Raw genomic sequence first — 11,280 nt, forward strand, 5'->3', positions numbered from 1 at the left:
AAAAGCTTCACTTCAAAATAAATCGGAAGTCTTATTGAGCTCAAGTTATGGCACAAATGGGTGCTCTTCTAAGCTCAAGGAGAAAAGGCCTTTTTCTTCCTTAGGCAAATGTCTTGATGCATCGAGAAAGAAGCAAGCAAACGCTTTAGCCTCACTGCCTGTCACTTCAACTTTGTAGAGTGTCTCAAAGATAAATAAATGGACCAACTGGGCCTTGTGGGATTCAAAAAGGTAAAGAGACCACTTTAAAATGCTTTCAGATAAATCACCAATTAAATTGAATCAGTTGAAACTTGGTACGGATCTGTCAAGATTAAAAATGTGTTGGGAAAAGAAGGAAGAAACCCATTCATTCATGTGAAGGACATTATCTGCAGTACAATTCAGAGACCTAAATGCAGCATCGTGTGATTTCCTTTCATGCACATTATTTTTTGCTACTTTGGGACTCTGCTTCGCTAACTTAAAATGCTGAAGCTTCATCCTGAAAAAAGTAATTAATAAAACTGGAGAAATAAAGGTGAAGGATTTCTAGGTCATTTGCATTGTTATTTATTTATTTATTTATTTAGTTAGTTAGTTAGTTAGTTAGTTAGTTTATATACCCCTCTTCTCCCCCAGGGGAAAGAAGAAATGTGTATTTGTAATGGAAATATGATACGGTTTAATACAAATTCTGGGCTTTACAGAATGAACCACTTGCAATGAAAGCAGGATCCACAATGAACAAAATGCTATGTACTGGTCTTTACAGAAAGAACCAGTTGCAATGAAATAAGGGTCCACAATGATCACAATACTATGTACTGGGCTTTACAGAATGAACCAGTTGCAATGAAATAAGGGTCCACAATGATCACAATGCTATGTATTGAAATAGGTGTCCACAATGAAAACAGAAGAACACCAAACAGAAGAACATGCAAACAGAAGAACACCAGATTTCCCATATACACATTTTAGATCATAGAATAAAGATTAGCTTAGCTCACCAAGCACAGCTAGAGATCTTCTCCTATATCTAAAGTAGAGAGGAGCAAAATGCAGCAATACATTGTTTGGGCCCAGGAACTCCCCAGAATTTTTTAAAAGGTATTGCAATTTGCTACCAAAATTTGGCACCAAAGTAGTAGTTTCAGTAGTACTATAATAACAATAACAATAATTATAATAATACTTTACTAGCTGTGCCCGGCCACGAGTTGCTGTGGCGAAGCATGGTGGTATGGGAAATAAAGTATTTAGGAATTGGTGGTAGTTAAGGTAAAGGGTAAAGGTTTTCCCCTGACATTAAGTCCAGTCGTGTCTGATTCTGGGGGTTGGTGCTCATCTCCATTTCTAAGCCGAAGAGCCGGCGTTGTCCGTAGACTCCTCCAAGGTCATGTGGGATGACTGCATGGAGTGCCGTTACCTTCCTGCCAGAGCGGTACCTATTGATGCACTCACATTTGCATGGGTTGGCAGAAGCTGGGGCTTCAGTGGGGCTCTCTCCACTCCCCCAATTCAAACCTGAGGCCTTTTGGTCCAGAAGTTCAGCAGCTCAGTGCTTTAACACGCTGCGCCATCAGGGGATATTATTTCCTAAAGGTTGTGAATATACAATATTTCTGATTTATTTATTTTTTTGTCTGTTGGAGGCAAGTATGAATGCTGCGATTAGGGGAAATGATTAGCATGTAATGGCCTTGCAGCTTTAAAGCCTGGCTGTTTCCTCCCAGAGTTAATTTTTTGTTGGGAAGTGTTAACTGGCCCTGATTGTTTCCTGTCTGGAATTCCCTTGTTTTCAGAGTGGTGTTGTTTAAGATATTTTATGCGCTTCTACTGTCTGTGACCCTGAGAAAACAGAAATTTGCCAGACTTTGATGATGGGAATACTTTGTTGGGAGGTGTTAGCTGGCCCTGATTGTTTCCTGTGTGGAATTCCCATTTTCAGAGTGTTGTTCTTTATTTAGTGTTCTGATTTTAGAGATTGTATTATTCTGTTTTATTATACCACAGATAATATAAGATTATAAATGGGTTATCTAGCTGTGTGGAAAGGCCTTGAGTCTACACTGCCATATAATCCAGTGCAAATTAGATAATCTGTGGAAGAGGCCTAAGTGAGGCCTAACTCTGCCTGTCCCCTGGGCTAAGTGGGTTGCTAGGAGACCAAGTGGGTGGAGCTTAGCCTTCTAACTGGCAGCAATTGGATAAAAACAATTATTCCTCTCCCTCTAATTATGACTTTATTTTTCTTTTCTTTTTGTTGTATCAACCTAGAGGCATGGATGATGGGTTGTGTTGTCAAATTTCGAGGTTGGAGGGCCTGTAGTTTTGTTGTTTTGTCCGCTGCCATGATTCCATCACTTTATATATAAAATTAATATAATATAATATAATAAATAATATAGATAGATAGATAGATAGATAGATAGATAGATAAAAGATAGGTAGAAGAAAGATGCTCAATGTAGACCCATATAATGCAATTTCGTGAGGTTTCAAGGGGCATTATATGGGTTTACACTGACTATATAACACAGGCATGGGCAAACTTTCTTGCCTTGAGTCCGCATTGTGGGCCTGGCTGGGAGGACCAAGCTGGGAAAGAGAGTAGCCAGGCACATGCTGGGTGAAATGGACTCAGGAGGGGGAGGGCCTGGGAGAGGGCGGAGCCAGGAGGGGGCAGGTCATGATTGCGACTGCCCCGATCCTCCTCCCCAATATTCCTCCCTCAATATTTGGGCTGTCCTCTCGGCATTATGCCAGGAGGAGTTTGAGGCAGGCGACGTCCAAGAGACCCCAAAGGGCTCTCAACTACTGTGTGCCTTCCTCAAGCCATCCTCCTAGCATAAGGACAGGACAAGACATGTGGTGGCTGAGAGCACTCCAGAAGGTTCTCAGCTGCTGTGTGTGTGCCTTCCTCCCCCATCCTTTCTGCATAACAATGTGATGGACCGCAGCGGCTTTATGCCAAGAGAACAGGGGAAATGAGGAGGGTCTGAGGTAAGCACCCAGGGGGCCGCATCTAGCACCCAGGCCTTAGTTTGCCCATGCCTGATATAACACAATATAGACTGCATTTTATGGCAATGTAGATCCAACCTCAGTTTACTGCCATGTCTCCACAATAATTTTTATATAAGGAACTGTTCATTCAAATGTTCATTTAAACTGGTAGCACCTTCAAAACGGACAAATAAAAGGATGGGAGATACACAACATCCCATGTCAGAGATGGGTTTCTGGGTTCTGGAGAAGAGCCACAAGCACAAAAGAAAGCACTGGGGCCGGCAGAGTTAAATGAAGATTTGACTATACAATGTCTGGTATAAAGCTTATGGTGAAGATGTGACAGGTGACATCTAGGAAAATTGTGTCGAGTAATCAAATCAGAGAAACCCTGTGCCTTCCCTCCTTCTCTTTCCTGACTCCATGAATCCCTATATAAATAACTAGGCAGGAGAATCCTCCGGTCTCTTTCCTTAGGGCGGTTCCAGACAGCAGTTTAAACTGGGAACAATCACTTTTAAAAACACAAAGATTCCTGGCTTCTAGTCCACTCATGTCCCAGAAAGCAAGTGCTTTTTGGGGTGGGTGTCCAAATAACCAGGCGGGGGAGTGCAAATCGCTCTTGCCTCCCGCTTGCTTTCTCGCACGTACATTCCAGGAACTGTGCTATGAGAACTAATGAAGGCTAGTAAGTTATTGTTACTCCCCTCCCCCTGTTTTTAAGGAGTTTTGGGAGCGGATAGGCAATCTCGCCCCAGCCCAGAAGGCGCGGGATGGGTGTTTGGACAGGCCACAGGGAAGTCCCAGTCCCAGGGGATGTTCCAGGTGCCGGAGAAGATGCTGGAAGCATTCTAGGGCTGTAATGTAAAGAAAATAGATTCCCTTGAATCAGCAAAGCAATAATCCACTATTACAAACTTATACTTGTTTCAACAACTTGTAAAGGGTACAACAAAAAATAGTATACAGTGAAACATATGTTTGTTATATTCACAATACTGATTATTGTTTCTTTCTTTTTAAAGTAACGCTTGTTAAAAATCCCCTTCTACAAGAAACAGTAATCAGTATTGTGAATATAACAAACTTATGTTTCATTGAATACTATTTTTGTTGTACCTTTTACAAGTTGTTGAAACAAGTATATGTTTGTCATTACTTCAGCATTCTAGGACTGCCTTCCAGATCTTGGCCGCCTCCTAAAAGGGGAAGGGAAAAGGAGACCTTCTTTTCCCCATTTCCCTGTGTGAAGCCCCTTCTTAGGGCTTGGGGAGAGGGAGAAGCCAGCACTCTCCCCAAGGAGTCTCAGGGGCCAAGGCTCATGTGGTGGAAGAGAAGGCGGCACTCAGCAGTCAGGTGAGCCTTTGTGGGGCCCCGGTCTTCCTTGTGCAGAAGGGGCCCTAGCTGGCCAGCCAAGTCCAAAAACTCCAGAGTGATGTCGGTGTGGAGCTCCTGGAGACCCATGGTCTGCAAAGAGAGAGAAAGGTCCCTGCAGAGGCCTGACTACAGGCCTCCCCACTTGTTTAAGGAAGGAACCTTCCTGGATCTTCCATATCGTACATTCTTCCTATGATTACAAGAGCAAGGCATGCTGGGCCTCTCTGTGGTGTGCAGAACATGGGCTGTGTCTGACTTACCTCCCTGTAAGTCTTGCAGAAAAGGAGAAGGGCCTGCCTGTTCTGATGTTTGATGGCCAGGCTGCAATGTTGGAGCCAGACTGTCAGCAACATCCAGGTCTTCTCTGAGGAGTGAGGGCACTGAAAAAGAAGAACAGAAGGATGAAGGGCTGGAGCCAGGAAAAGAAGCACTGCCTCTCCTCTCCTTGCCTCCCCAGCCCTGTCCTAAGGCCCCTTCCAACCCCAAAACAAGGTTGACCAATCTTCCTCATGTGGGTGCAGAAGGCCACCATGCCGGCTGAACGCTCCAGCAGCGTTTCTGTCTCCTAAGTGGAAAGCAGGTGCCAGAGTAGGGAGAAGGAGGACTTGAGGAGACTCCTAGAAGACAAGAGAGACCCCTGTGAGGGAATTCAGCCAGGAGCTGGGCCTCCTCCCTGAACCTCCTGAACCGGTCCTTGGCTCCTTACTGCAACTGGAGGGCCATTCCCTCGAGGCGCGTGCAGGGCTTCCAATCTCCCACACGGAGAGGGGCGGGTGGGGACCCTGGCAGGCCTTCCGTCTCCATGCGGGTAATTGGAAACCCTGTGCGCGCACACAGGGCTTCTAATCACCCGCGCGGAGAGGGGCAGGTGGGGACCCTGGCAGGCCTTCCATCTCCACGGCGCCGCGCGAAGCGGCCTAGGCGGGCCGGGAGTACGACCCAGGTCCGCAGTGGCAGCGGGAGGAAGAGTGGAGCCGCCGCACGGCCGGGCCCAGGCCATAGGCGGGCAGGCGGTGGGCCCAGCCTGAGAAGGCCCAAAGGAGGAGGCAAGGGGTGCGCACGCAGGGGCGCCTCAACTGCGCCCCCGGGATTATGGCGCCACAGGCAAGTGCCTAAATGGCCTCGCGGTTGAACCGCCCCTGGCCCCATCCCAAAGACTTTGCCAGCCCCTGGGAAAAAGCCAACATCCTGGGACGCCCCCCCCCCCTCCAGATCTCTGGGCCCCAAACCCCCAGGCCCCAGCCTGTCCTTCCCCCAAAACTTGGACAGGAGGTAATGTTGTATGAGGGAAAACAGCCTCAGCCCTCATGGAGTGGCATGGTTCCTGTTGTAGCTCAGCCATCATGGCCTGTATTCCATCAAGAGATGGAGTTGGAAACAGATGATGCTGCGGATTTTGCAGACATTTCTGCCCTGGACAGGGGCCCCTTGGCCTTGCAGCTGCCTGATATGGTTATTCAAGAAGAACCGCTAATTGGCGAACATTCTGATGTCTCCTCATTGTTACCTACACCAGATGGTGTTGACCTGGGTGAAGATGAGACTTTTAATTGGAAGGAATTTGTTACAAAAGATAGGAGCAGGAGAGAGGGAGTGAGACGGAGTCGAAGGTTAGCTCTCAAATTGGATAATGGCTAACTTTCCCATGAGAACTTTTGTGGGTTCTATACTCCTAAATTTTGCAGACTTGGGATTCTTTAAAAGTGCCCCTCACTGTATTCTCATTGCGGTGTCAACTTTGCCTTTCCTCAGAAGAGGTTCCAGTTTCCAGCTCCTTGCCTTGTCTCCTGTATCCGTGCCGAGTTTCCAGTTCCAGTCGAGCCGTGCCGAGTAGACCTCTCCTTACACCAGGTTTTCCTTGTTCCTGAATCGAGATTGACTCTGCCTTGTTTACCTTGCTTTCTTGCTCCTGCTACGAGACTTTTCGAGTAGATTTGGGGTTTGCAGATTTGCAGCGCTGTGTTTCTGCTATTGTTCCATGGACAAACTTTGATTTTCTTGGAGGAAACTATTGAGTTTCATTTGTGGATTACAATTTGGACATTTCTAAACCCATTCTGAACTACAATTGACTTTATATAAAGAACTATTCCTTACTCTGACTTTCCACCTTAAATCCGCATAGATATATTTTGCTCCAATAAACGGCTTGTGTGTTATATTGGCTCCTGTCTGGTTTTCAAGTGCTCGTGCTGCCTTGGGCTGCAACAGTTCCTCAGGATAGCGCCATAACTTGCTCTGCTCTTCCTTTTTCTGTCGTTTCTGCAATAAAGATACAAAAGGGGAAGCCTCCATGACTCCCCACCACCTTTTCTGGCAAAATGTGTGCCTTGGCAACCCTCCGTGCCCTCCCCTTTTTTTCCAGCTGGTTTTGACATTTTTGTCCCTGACCAGATTCAAACTCAGGAGGCTCTTGCTCCAAAGGTGGGGGCCCTGCCTGTGGGCTACCTTGCCGCCATTAACTGGTATGAGAGAATAGGAACTGTTATCCTCTCTAGCGAGATGAGCACAGTTTTCCTCCTTTTTCCTGGGGTCCCCAAACCCTGATCTTTTCATTTTGCCCCACTAAAAGTGTTCCTTGTCCCCTTCCTTAAGTTTCCTCAGACTCCCTACTCTAAAGAGCCTGGCTAATGTGTGTACTTGGGGAAACTATGCCTCTCGTGCACACTGGGTCCTCCAAACCCCTGTGTTTTGTCCTTACGTGTTCCTTTTGCCTTCATATTATATTATATAAAATGTATTCTGTTCAGATGCTCCTAGGACCCTTCCTCCCCCTCCGGAATGTCTTTTGTTTAATCACAAGTCCTGTGTTCCTTTTGAGTTAATAGCCTACGGAGACGATACTGTGCTGGGATGTCTTCATCCCAGCCTCGCCTACATTTATGGACTCATCCAGACAAAGGCAACAGAATAAAAGTTCTGGGCAGGACTATTGGTCTTCTGATTGCCCATCTCCTGCCCACCTCGATTTGCATTATCCTCTCGGTGTGTGGGACCACTCACCTCGTGGGAAATACTGTTTGTCTTAACTCATCCCCCTCACCTCTGCAATTTTGCATAATCTTGTTATATTCTCTGAAGCCACTAGGCTGCCTCCCTGGAAGAGGTGCTGTCATGCCCACTCTACATACAATAACTCCTTTGCCAGGGCAGAAGTGCCCTAAATCAATGTTTGTTGTTTTTCTTGCTAATAAAGAGACTCATTATCTACCACTTAATTCATTGTCCCTACGCTTGCCAGCTATCCGGCCAAGCCCCCTCTCTATGACTGGACAAATCCGGAGGTGTATGGGCGCTGTTGATTGGACAGAGGACCAGCATCTCCTTCGAGCCAGACTTCCTTGTCCAATAGGAACCACCTCAGCTGATGCCTGTGTGGTGGGAATTTCAAACCTCCAAGTGTATAAAAAGGAACTGCTTTCTTGTACTGTTATGCCAGTTTCTTTGTGAGATATCACAGACTGACATCTTATTCATATGAATAAAAGTCCTTGTTGGCTGATCACTCCTTCTCTCCTGCTTGTGAGCTGATTTCATTTTGGGCTATCTTCCACGCTCACCAAGTGGGTTCCCTCAAGGGCCAGCTTGCTCAGGTTTCTGTCAGCAGCACCTCCTCAGTCTCACTGCCAGGAGCTGCTTTCAAATTGTGGTGACATTTCCTCTCTGCACCCTCAGAGGTCAGGCTCCCCCTCTCCACCTCCAGGCTGGTGATCTCCCAGGGGGGCTTCTCTCTCCAGAGAAACTGCAGGGAAAGAAAGGGAAACTCAAGGCTTCACCTAAGAAGGGCTTTTCCGCTGCAATCTCCCTCTTTCCACCCCCTCTGTCTCTCAGGATGGGAATCCCCGGTATTGTTTGGACTGCCACCCTCAGCAATCTTCCCCATTGACCACATTGCCCTGGGACTACTGAGATTTTCAGTCCAACAACACCTGAGGCCTGCAGGATCCCCTCCCCTGTTCAGTAAAGGCCAACCTGAGAACCAAAGTGGAATAGCCCTACTTTCTTGGATGCCGACCACTGCCTTGGCCCAGCTTCCATGAGGGACAGGGAGCACACAGGGCAGAGGAACCCAAGGGGAAAGGGCGACCATCTTTCTTTTGTGGTCACAGTTCCCATGGGACACCCGACCCACAACTCATCTCCTGTCCCTAAAGCTCTGTTTCCCTCTGAAGGCGGGCATTTCTTCTGTTTTGGTCAGCCCTTGCCTGGAATAAGACTGTGTCCACCTCTGGGTGGTCACCAAAGGTCAGGAAAGACAGGGAAAAACTAGACTGTCCAGAGAAGAGTGACCAAAAGGGTGAAAGGTCTGAGAACTATGACTCCTTCTGAGGAACGGCTGAGGGAGCCAGGAATATTTGCCTTGGAAAGGAGAAGGCGAAGAAGGTATATGAGGGCCATATTTAAATATTTGGAAGGGTGTTCCATTGGGGAGGGGGCAAGCTTGATTTTTGTGGCTACATCTGCTGGTTGAGTATAGATTCATACAGACATAGACTCATAGAGTTGGCAGATACCCCCAAAGGCCATCTAGTCCAGCCCATTTCTGCCATTCAGGAGAAGGAAGCCCTATAGGACTCCCAGACAGAAAAAGCCCACTATCAAACAGCATTTTCCATCAGGAATTTCTTCCTAATGTTCAGGAAGAATCTCTTTTTCTGCAATTGGAAACCATTGCTCCTTTATACCCTTGTCTCTAGAGAAGAAGTAAACAAGCTTCCCCCTGCTCAATGTGGCATCTCTTCTGATATTTAAACATAGTTCTCATATCCGTCTCAGTCTTCTTTTCTCCAGACTAAACACACGCCACTCCCTGAGCTGCTCCTCATAAGAAATCATGGTTTACAAGCCTCAGAGAAAGTGGTTTGAAGAGCAGAAGCAGGTTGGTTATATTAATTGCCCTTCTCTGGACATATTCCATCTTGTCCACAGCCTTCTTGAATTGCTTTGCCCAGAACTAGACACAGGGTTATTCCAGGTGAAGAAGTCTGACCAAAGCAAAATAAAGTGAGACTAGGACTTCCCTCCATCTCAACACTGTGCTTCTATTGATGCAGCCTAGAATCGCATGGGCTTTTTTAGTTGCTGCATCACACTCTTGACTCCTGCTCAGTTTGCTGTCTATTAAGACTCCTGAGTCCTTTTCACATTGACTGTTTTCAAGTCGGGGGTCACACATCCAGTATCTGTGCATCTCATCTTTATTGCCAAAGTCTAGTACTGTACAGTTCTCCCTGCTGAAATCCATTTTGTCATTCTTGGCCCAAATTTATAATCTCTTATGGTCCCTTTGGTCCATTTCTAATGTGATTTTTAAATTTTATTGTATACTGGTAACAAAAACAAAGAACAAATAATGAAATAACTAACAAAAATTATACAGTTACATCATCACCTGTTCCCTCCATCCACCCTCAGGAACCCACAACCTATAACTTCTGTCATTACTCACTGTGAGTCTCATACCTATTTAAACCTACCCTTATATCTGCTTTAATAAATTCCCCTTTAGCTACTTTAAAATCTACATTTGTCTTTCTACATGCAGTCTTTTTATGGGTAGTTCTTTATTCCCCTACCTAAATTTTACTATTGTTAATCTAACAGCAACAAATCTATTTTGACAATTCTCTTCACCTCTCTGTAATTCTCTCTCTAAATCGTTCTAAAAGACACTTTTCTGGGTTTTGCTTAACCTTACTAGTCATTATTTTGTTTGTTTCTTTAATCTCCTCTCCTTCCCTTGGCCAATCACGTTCTACATGCAAATTCCCTCCACCTCGCAATTCCCACTGGCCAAATTTTGCATATCCCACTCCCTCCCAGGGGCCCCTCCCTCCTCTCCCTCCTCAGCCAATCAACTCCCACATGCAAATTTCCCCCTTACCTCACAATCCCCACTGACCAAACTTTACATATCCCACTCCCTCCCAGGGTCCCCTCCCTCCTCTCCCTCCCTTGGCCAATCATCTCCCACATGCAAATTTCCCCCTTACCTCACAATCCCCACTGACCAAACTATATATCCCACTCTCTCCCAGGGGCCCCTCCCTCCTCTCCCTCCTCGGCCAATCATCTCCCACATGCAAATTCCCCCTACTCTCAAAGGAATTTCCTGAGAGTGGAATTGGGACCCGAAGAGACAAGGCAGGCCTCTACTCCTCTGAGGACCTCTTCCCTCTTGGGCCAGGGATTTCTTTCAGAGTGGGCGGGGGGGGGGGGACCCCTGGAGGGAATGGGGGCCCAGGTCTTACCTTTGAGGAGCCACAGGAATGTCCTCTGTGCTTTCGGGGCCCATCCGGTGGAGATGTGGGCCCCTCGTCCCGACTTTCTGCAAAAGCAGAGGGAACCAATGAAGGGGGCCCTCAGTACCAGAACAGGGCTGGCCCCAGGGCCCCAGAGCGGGAGGGCTCCCAAATGGAGTATGGCCCTTACCCTAAACCACGTTTCCAGGCCCATCCTGAGCGGGGAGATGTGCAGGGGCCTGGGCCAGAGAGGCATCCATGGGGGGTGGCCCTGGCTGGACCTGCCTAGACAGCCCTCTGCCCATGTTGGTGGCCAGGAAGGCAATGACGGGGCCAACTGCCTGGAGACCCCTTGGAACCCCCGGTCTCCATGGCAACCAGGTAAACACCACCGGCCTTGGAACCTGTGCAGGAATGGAACCTTTTCAAAGGAAAACAACCACAAGCCTGGAGCTGCTCTTTGGGAGTGTGGGCAGCAGGAGGGAGGGAGGGAGGGAGGGAGGGAAGGAAGGAAGGAAGGAAGGAAGGAAGGAAGGAAGGAAGGAAGGAAGGAAGGAAGGGTGGCCCTGTGCATCTTCCCTTTTCCTCCCTGTCAGTATATGTTATCCGGTATGAAAATTGCTTATTTTATTTCGTGTCAAAAGCATTGTACAACAAATACATTTCA

General features: G+C 47.2%; 1 long non-coding RNA gene across 1 annotated transcript; it reads right to left on the reverse strand.

Moving 5' to 3' along the window:
• Positions 1 to 4,636: 4,636 nt before the first annotated feature.
• Positions 4,637 to 11,035, reverse strand: LOC134295827 (uncharacterized). Its single transcript, XR_010002425.1, has 4 exons — positions 10,804 to 11,035; positions 10,623 to 10,699; positions 6,469 to 6,633; positions 4,637 to 4,751 (listed from the first exon to the last, which is right to left on the reverse strand). It is a non-coding gene; the product is annotated as an uncharacterized LOC134295827 (long non-coding RNA).
• Between the last annotated feature and the right edge of the window lie 245 nt (positions 11,036 to 11,280).

Source organism: Anolis carolinensis, chromosome 2, assembly GCF_035594765.1.
Source record: "Anolis carolinensis isolate JA03-04 chromosome 2, rAnoCar3.1.pri, whole genome shotgun sequence".
Lineage (NCBI taxonomy): Eukaryota > Metazoa > Chordata > Lepidosauria > Squamata > Dactyloidae > Anolis > Anolis carolinensis.